This window comes from Pseudophryne corroboree, chromosome 12, assembly GCF_028390025.1.
Source record: "Pseudophryne corroboree isolate aPseCor3 chromosome 12, aPseCor3.hap2, whole genome shotgun sequence".
Taxonomy (NCBI): domain Eukaryota; kingdom Metazoa; phylum Chordata; class Amphibia; order Anura; family Myobatrachidae; genus Pseudophryne; species Pseudophryne corroboree.
In genome coordinates, this window is record NC_086455.1 from 177782306 (window position 1) to 177791857 (window position 9552).

Below are 9552 nucleotides of genomic sequence, written 5' to 3' on the forward strand. Positions count from 1 at the left end.
GGATTCTGTGGTTACGGTACTGGTCGGTGGACCTGGACTCTAAGAAGACCTTGGAGGTACTCCCTTTTAAGGGTGATATACTATTTGGAGATGATCTGAACAAAATTGTGACCGACTTGGCGTTGGCCAAGACTGCGTTTCTCCGAAGTACTAATCCTTCGGTTCTGAAAGCTAAGAGTACTACTTTTCGTTCCTTACGACCTCCAGGTAAAGCAAAGGGTCAGGCGTACCTGAGACAGGCTCGCACTTCCAAGTTCTCTAAGCCCAAACCTAAACGTTCTTGGGCCGCCCGTCAGCATGCTTCCAAACAGACAAGCCTGCTGCATAACAGGGTGGGCCTCCCCCTGGGGGACCCCAAGGTGGGAGGCTGACTTCTACGGTTCGCCCAGGTATGGCTAAAGACCACTTTGGATGTCTGTCTGCAGGAAGTGGTCTCTCACGGGTACACAATCTCTTTCAAGAGACGTCCCCCTTGCCAGTTTTGCTCAAGGGTTATCCCATCAGATCTGTTAAAAGCACAAACTCTACATTTGGTTGTCCAATCCCTCCTGGATACATAAGGCGCCCATAACTTTATTGTGATTACATAAACCTTTCTTAAGCTAGCTTATCACTAAAATAAAACGACACACACACTGAAATAAAGACACGGACACGGTAGCTGGAGTTAAAAGTCAGACGATATTTATTGATCGCTGACCAACTCTTTAAACTATAATTGTAATTGAATTGGAATTAATTTAGATTGTAAAGTTAAATTTAGATTGGAGGATGGCAAAGGAAAAGTCGCTACCAGACACCAGCTCCAGTCACTTAGATGAAAACCAACAAACCAAGGAGGGGAGTACCCAAACCCCGTTTCCAGACATGATATATAGCAAATTATATGTCCTTACTTCAACATTTCGGAGATTAATCTGTTATTAGGAAGAATACATAAACTCCGAAATGTTGAAGATAGAATGTGTGATTTGTGCCATGTTTTCAAAGTGCTGGATTGCAGCTCATTTCTGCCAAGTATTGCAATAGTGCAGCTGACTGGACGCGGCTCCAGAGGAGGAGGAGCAGCACTCTTTCAGACGTCTTTTGTCCCTGACCTGTGCTGGAGGAATCCACTGACCTGCTCCTGCAACATGAGTGTGGTCTGCACTGCCATGGTACACAGGGCAGCCGACTGCAGCCGCCTCAGGAAGGAACCGCAGCACCCTTTCATAGTCTTTGGTACTGTGCATTTCAAAACAGAGAGCTCTGACGAGCAAAGCTGTCTGTTACAGAGCTCCCGGCAGCTATGCTTGTGGCAGCGGGCGGCAGTAACAGTAGAGACGGAGACAGCTGTCTCAGTCTCAAATAAAAAAACTTGGCCCATCAGTGTGGGGGAGGAGAGGTTTCTGGGTACTCAGAAACACCCCCTGCTTGCGCCACTGCCGCTGTCAAGGTATCAGGATCCTTCCGTATCTGGACAACTTGTCGATCCTGGCGAACTCCCCAGATGTTCTCCTCCGTCATCTGGTACTGACAGTCCAATTCCTGCAAGCTCACAGGTGGCTCATCAACTGGAACAAATCCTCACTGGTCCCTACTCAGAGCATGGTACACTTGGGGGCATTACTGGACACACACAACCAACGTTTGTTCTTGTCTCCAGAGAAGGTCCTGAAACTTCAGGACAGAATCAGATACTTCTTCTCTCGCCAAAAAGCGTCAATACACTAGGCGAGGCAAGTACTGGGCCTCATGTTGTCGGCTTTCAACATGGTAGAGTATGCTCAATTTAATTCCCGCCCGATGCAGAGGTTAATCCTTTCCAAGTGGGATGTCCTGCCTCACCGGATCAGGTCTGAAATGATCTCCTTGACTCCGGAGGTTCGTCTGTCACTGAGTTGGTGGCTACAGGACCAGCAATTGAGCAAGGGCCCTTCTGGATCTCCTACTGGGTCCTCTTAACGACGGATGCCAGTCTGCGGGGTTAGGGCGCGGTGTTGGAGCAACACTCTCTCCAGGGTCGGTGGACCAGGGAGGAATCTCTCCTCCCGATAAACATTCTGGAATTGCAGGCAGTGTTCAATGCGTTGACATTGGCCCTGCCTTTCATACAGAACAGGCCTGTTCAGGTACAGTTGGACAACGCCATCAAGGTGGCACACGAACCGCGTTGGCAATGATGGAAGTGTCAAAAATGCTTCGATGGGCGGAACGCCATCTGCCAGCAATATTGGCAGTGTTCATTCTAGGGCTCCTCAACTGGGAAGAGGACTTCCTTAGTTGTCAGGACGTACACGCTAGGGAGTGGAGTCTTCATCCGGAGGTCTTCCAACTCCTTGTGGACAAGTGGGGTCTACCAGATGTAGACCTGATGGCGTCTCGACACAATCACAAGGTTTCGTTCTTCGGAGCAAGGACAAGGGATCTTCAAGCAGTGTTCGTGGCGCACTGGCAATTTCATGGAACTTTCGGCTTCCCTCAAGTGTCACTCCTGCCCAAGGTACTATGGAAGTTCAAGCAAGAAGGAGGAATATTGCTTCTAGTCGCTCCAGCGTCGCCCAGATGGCATTGGTTCTCAGACCTGCAGGGTCTCTCGATCGAGCGTCTTCCTCTATACCCTCAGTGCCCATACCGCCTCGTTCAGGGCCCTTGTGTTTACCAGGACCTGGCATGACTGGTTTTGATGGCATGGCTCTTGAAGCTTCACTCCTGAGGGCCAAAGCATTTTCTGAGGCGGTTATTCAAACTATGTTGAAGGCCCGCAAACCGGCTTCTGCACGGATTTATTATAGGGTCTGGAATTCTTACTTCACATGGTGTGCTGCTAAGAATTATGAAGCATACAAGTTTAGTACTTCCAAACGTTTGGCTTTTTTGCAGCAAGGCCTGGATTTAGGACTTCGCCTGGCCTCCCTCAAGTTTCACATTTCTGCCTTGTCGGTGTGGTTTCAGCGAAAACTTGTATCTATTCCTGACATTCATACATTCACTCAGGGCGTACTACGGATTCAGCCTCCCTATGTTCCTCCTATGGCTCCATGGGATCTGTCTGTTGTTCTTAATGCCCTTCAAGAGTCTACGTTTGAACCTCTTGAGTCTGTGGACCTTAAATGCCTTACGCTTGAGGTCACTTTTCTGTTGGCTATTGCCTCTGCTAGGAGGGTGTCAGACTTAGGCACTTTGTCCTGTCATCCACCCTTTCTGATTTTTCACCGTGACTGGACAGTTCTTTGAACTCGTCCTGGTTATATACCTAAGGTGGTGTCATCTCCTTAACCAAGAGATTGTGGTTCCGGCCTTTATCTCTCCTGGTTTGTCCTTCAGAGCGGTCTTTGGATGTGGTACGGGCTCTCCGTATATATGTAGAAAGGATTGCCCCTATCAGGAGGTCAGATTCTCTTTTTGTACTTTTTGGTTTTCACAAACGTGGCTGGCCTGCGAATAAGCAGACCTTGGCCAGATGGATTCGAATGGTGATTGCACAAGCTTATGCGCAGGCTGGACTCCTGCTGCTATCAAGGCCCATTCTACTCAGTCTGTTGGATCTTTTTGGGCCCGCCATGGCATGTCCGCTGAGCAATTGTGCAAGGTGGCTACATGGTCCTCAGTGAACACGTTCATCAGGTTCTATGACTTTGATACTGCCGCCTCCCAGGATGCTTCCTTTGGACACCAGGTTCTCATGCCCGCTACAGTGTGTCCTATCCCATCAGGAACTGCTTTAGGACATCCCCAATGTTATTCCCTGTGGAATACCAGTGTACCCCGCTGCAGAAAAGGAGATTTATGGTAAGACTTACCATTGTTAAATCTCTTTCTGCGGGGTACACTGGTTTCCACAGGGTGCCTACCCTGACGCACTTAGCTTCTTTGGGTTTGTATGGCATTAGCCGCTAGTCCCTTTTCCTGTTGTGAGAATGTGGTGTACGTGGCTGTCGTCTCTTTTACCTGCTACTGCATTGGACTGGTTAACAAAACTGAGCTCCAGTGCCTGTAGGCGGGGTTATAGAGGAGGCGGTGCAGTGCATCCTGGGAACAGTCAAAGCTTTAGCCTGTTGGTGCCCCGGATCAAGTTCCAACTCTACACCCCGATGTTATTCCCTGTGGAAACCAGTGTACCTCGCAGAAAGAGATTTAACAGTGGTAAGTCTTACCATAAATCTCCTTTTCCAATAGAAACCAGGCAAGTTATTTCTTTCATGTCTTTTTTTCTAGTAGAAGCGCTACGTAACCTGTTCCCATGTATTCCTAAAGCAATGTGTGGCATGGTCACAATAGAGTAAACCAGCAAATGTATATGATGCGCCAGACAATGTAGCCCAAGTTAGGAGATATTCCTGGTTAATAAATATACAGTATCCAGATTAGGATAATACCATGGGGTAGATTTACTAAGGTGGGAAGTTTTTTTTTTAGAACTAGTGATGTTGCCCATAGCAACCAATCAGATTCTACTTACATTTATCAAGCTATAGGCAACATCACAGTTCTAAAAAACTCCCACCTTAGTAAATTTACCCCCATGTGTCACCGTCACACGCAATCATTTACCAGACAAACACGTGTATTACTGATACTACTACATCCTACTGTCTGCGAGAATATTGACCACCGTTCATTATTGCGAGAAGTATTAGGCAAGATTGCCACATCCATTTAGCACTTTCATATACAGTATACAGTATAGATTTAAAAGTATATATTTTTTATTTTGGTATATTTGTAGACAGCACACAGTTAGCACATTAATTGATATCTAAAATGTGTATATAGACAAAAAAACAAAACAAACACAAATGAGATCATATTATATTTATTACATGTACAATTTCTTAAGTTTGGTTATATTATAAAAATAAGCATGTAGAACTAGTTACTTTTGTAACATGCTATAAAAAGGCTTTGTGCTGAAAGTTTATAATAATGCATTAGACATAATGATACAAATACTCTGAACACTTTTACACTACAGTATATTTCGCACATGGGATAGTATAAAAATATTTTTCCAAACGCTGTATCCACTACTTTAGGCATTAGGTACTTGGTTATGAAGACAATGATTAGGGTTTTAAATGTATTTTGCAAATTAATTGGTTTAAGTGCCAAAATGAACTACTGATGAAATGGAAGAGACTTGCTGCCATGTTAATGTTATGCTGATAACAAGCAATCACTTGGTGGTATGGAGTGTATAGCATTGCTGCGGAGCACTGATCCATGCCTGCTATTACAGCAGAGGGCCTACAGCAGGGGTGGGGAACCTTTTTTCTACCGAGGGCCATTTGGATATTTATAAAATCCTTCGGGGGCCATACAAAAATTCTCAACTTAAAGAATTACCCTGCCCCCCAGTATGTCTGCCCCTTAGAGGCACTGTGTGTGCGCGCCGGAGGCGCGCGTGGCAAAAAAATGGGTGTGGCCAGTTAAAATGGGACGTGATACACATATGCCCCCAATAGTGCAGTGCCAGATCCACAATTGACCCACAGTGCCAGGTATACAAATGCCCCCACAGTGCCAGGTATACAAATGCCCCTCACAGTGCCAGGTATACAGATGCCCCCACAGTGCCAGGTATACATATGCCCCCACAGTGCCAGGTATACAAATGCCCCCCCACAGTGCCAGGTATACAAATGCCCTCACAGTGCCAGGTATACAGATGCCCCCCACAGTGCCAAATATACAGATGTCCCCACAGTGCCAGGTATACAGATGCCCCCACAGTGGCAGGTATACAAATGCCTCTCACAGTGCCAGGTATACCGATGCCCCCACAGTGCCAGGTATACAAGATGCCCCCCACAGTGCCAGGTATACAGATGCCCACCACAGTGCCAGGTATACAGATGCCCCCCACAGTGCCAGGTATACAATTGCCCCTCACAGTGCCAGGTATACAGATGTCCCCACAGTGCCAGGTATACAGATGTCCCCACAGTGCCAGGTATACAGATGCCCCCCCCCCCCACCCCATGCTACTTACCGCTGCTTCTTTCGGCGGGACACGGAGGAGAGCGCGGCTATGTTGGGCGGCGGCATGTAGGATTTGAAACCAGCCGCCGGTTCGAGAGCCAATCAGAGCTCGCGGACCGGCAGCCGCGGCTCCTGATTGGCTGCCGGTCCGCGTGCTCTGATTGGCTCACGAACCGGTGGCTGGTTTCAAGTTCTACACGCCGCCGCTCCCACCTGACAGCCGCGCTCTCCTCCTGAGTCCCTGTCCTGACAGCTGAGACACGCTGCTGCCGGACTGAGCGGCGGCGTGTCTCACAGAGAAGCGGGTATAAGGCCCGCGGGCCGGAGGTTCCCCACCCCTGGCCTACAGTATGCATTCCTTTACACTGATGCCTGGTGTACTGTGATTTTCATCTGCATGTTTATAAACGTGTGTGCAGTGCTTAAAGTGGTCCTAGGGAGGTGGTGGAACTCAACCCCGGTGCTCATGCAATAAAGTTATTGTGCGCGCCTACGGTGTGCGCCCCCAAAAAAGGGTTGTGGTCTCAAAAAGAAAGAGGCGTGGTCACACAGTAGTAATAATGCCCACAGTAGTAGCACCCCGTAATACATAATGCCCACAGCAGTAGCACCCCTTTTACAATGACCACAGTAGTAGTGCTCCTTATGCAATGTCCACTGTACTGGTAGTGCCCCTTATATAGAGCCCATAGTAGTGGTGCCCCTTATGCAATGCCCCCAGTAGTAGTGCCCTTTATGTCCCCATGAGTGATTCCCCTTATGAAGTGCCCCCTTTACAATGCCCTCATTAGTAGTGCCCCCATTAGTAATGCCCTTAATGGTAATGCCCCTGTGTAGTATTGCCCCCAGTAGTAGTAGTATTGCCCCCAGTAGTAATTTCGCCTGTAGTAATGCCCCCAGTCGTTTGGCCCCTGTAGTTATGCCCCCAGTAGTAAAGCCCCCCTGCACTTTGCCCCCTTGTAGTTTAGTCCCCCTGTAGTTTAGCCCCCCTGTAGTTATGATCCCAGTAGTTATGCCCCCAATAGTAATGCGGCCCTGTAGTTTAGCCCCATGTAGTTTGCCCCAAGTATTAATGCCCCCAGTAGCTTGCCCCCTTGTAGTTTAGCCCCCCTGTAGTTATGCCCCCAGTAGTTTACCTCCAGTAGTAATGCCCTCCTGTAGTTATGCCCCCAGTAGTAATGCGCCCCTGTAGTTTGTCCCCAGTAGTGTGCCCCCAGTATCTTGCCCCTTGTAGTTTTCCCCCAGTAGATTGCCCCCTTGTAGTTTGCCCCAAGTAGACTGCCCCCAGTAGATTGCCCCCCAATGGTTAGCCCCCAGCAGTTTTCCCCCAGTAGATTGCCCCCAGTGGATAGCCTCCAGTAGTTTGCCCCCAACAGATTGCCCCCAATGGTTAGCCCCCAGAAGATTGCCCCCAATGGTTAACCCCCAGTAGTTTCCCCCCAGTAGATTGCCCCCCAGTAGTTTGCCCCCAGTAGATTGCCCCCAGTGGTTAGCCCCCAGTAATTTGCCCCCAGTAGATTTCCCCAGTAGATTGCCCTCTGTAGCTTGCCCCCAGTAGTTTGCCCCCAGTGGTTAGCCCCCAGTAGTTTGCCCCAGTAGATTTCCACAGTGGTTAGCCCCCAGTAAATTTTCCCCAGTGGTCAGCCCCCAGTAGTTTGCCCCCAGTAGATTGCCCCCAGTGGTTAGCCCTCAGTAGATTGCCGCCAGTAGTTTGCAACCAGTAGATTGCCCCCAGTGGTTAGCCCCCAGTAGATTTCCCCAGTGGTTAGCCCCCAGTAGTTTGCCCCAGTAGATTTCCCCAGTAGTTAGCCCCCAGTAGATTGCCCCCAGTGGTTAGCCCCCAGTAGATTGACCCCAGTAGTTTGCCCCCAGTAGATTGCCCCCAGTGGTTAGCCCCCAGTAGTTTGCCCCAGTTGATTTCCCCAGTGGTTAGCCCTCTGTAGCTTGCCCCCAGTAGACGCGCTGCTAATACAGTCACACGTTTAAAAAAACAAAAAAAACACCATACTTACCAAGCCCCGCTCCCGCATCCGACCGCTGTGATCCTCCTGACGTCCGGCTCCCCAGCACTATGAGAGAGACGTCATGATGTCTCTCTCATAGCACGCACTGACAGAGCCGGGAGCATGAAGCCGGTACTCAATAGTGAGCTCTTGCCACCGGCTTCCGCTGTGAAGAGAGGACCAGGTGCCCACTGGTAACACAATCTCAGCGATCGCCCGGCATCTCCCTGCGGTGCCGGCACACATCAGGTGAGGTGAGCAGGAGGAGGCGGAACTGTGTTCCGTCTCCAAGTGGAACTGACGGAACGCAGTTCCGCCCCGTTCCGGCTCACTTTAACCCCTGCATGTGTGTACACTATTGTGTGTGCAGCTTCAGAATTAAGCCCTAAATCATTAAGGTATTTGGCCTCTGAACAATTATTCATCAGCTTCTTCCAAGAGGTAAGATCTATTTAACCACTTAACTGGCATGGTCAGATCACATGCGACCGTGCCGCCCATTGTGTCACCCAGTGACAAGGAGAACCGTTCTGCAGATGTGCATAATGCAATATTTAAATATTTAAAAAGAAAATACTTTTTAAACTATATTAAATAAAAAATAAAACAATGTTATGAATCATCAGTTAAGTGGTAAAATGCTCTACATGGTTAAGAGTTGCATTATACCTCTAAGACCTCTCACATCTGAAAAATCTTATAGAATTATCTATAAAAATAAATTCAAGAACAACATGAGTTGGAATTAATTTAGATCAAAGTGATTTTGCCATTAACCAATTGAATTAAATGTATTTAATAATCAAATATATAATTGAGATACTGCAATTAAAGTTAGTATATGGTTGTGGTCAAAGAGCAGACAACTAGAACAAGAATATACATACCAAAAACACCCAGGGCCCCTGAAAAGCAGACAGACTGTGTCATTTACCTGTGGGGACCATTTGGCCTGTAACTGAATGAAGAGGCTGCATCCATAGAAAATATATAAACAATTACCCAAACTACCTTTCTTTCCCCCACAACATGCACAGAGAAACGTCATAAAAAGGGGAGGGTGGGGTGGATTGCATCTGGATGACAGGCACAATATCACAAAGCAAATGCACCCTACAAACCTTATGTGTTGTACCAACTTCTAAACACTAAAGAAACTACTTCTAATTCCTAAAGTCACTCTGCTCCTACAACCTCAGGGATTGTCAATGCCTTACGTTATACGTCTTGTCTTCATTTAACATCAACCAGGAGGTTGTACCACTGGAATCAGTATGGGATCCCGACCGTCGGGAAACTAACTGCTTCCCGTAACACTATCCTCCTACCCACAGCTAGTAGATGCTAACTGCTTCCCGTACCACTATCCCTCTACCCACAGCTAGCGGATGCTAACTGCTTCCCGTACCACTATCCTTCTACCCACAGCTAGCGGATGCTAACTGCTTCCCGTACCACTATACTTCTACCACAGCTAGCGGATGCTAACGGCTTCCCGTACCACTATCCTTCTACCCACAGCTAGTGGATGCTAACTGCTTCCCGTACCACTATCCTTCTACCCACAGCTAGCGGATGCTAACTGCTT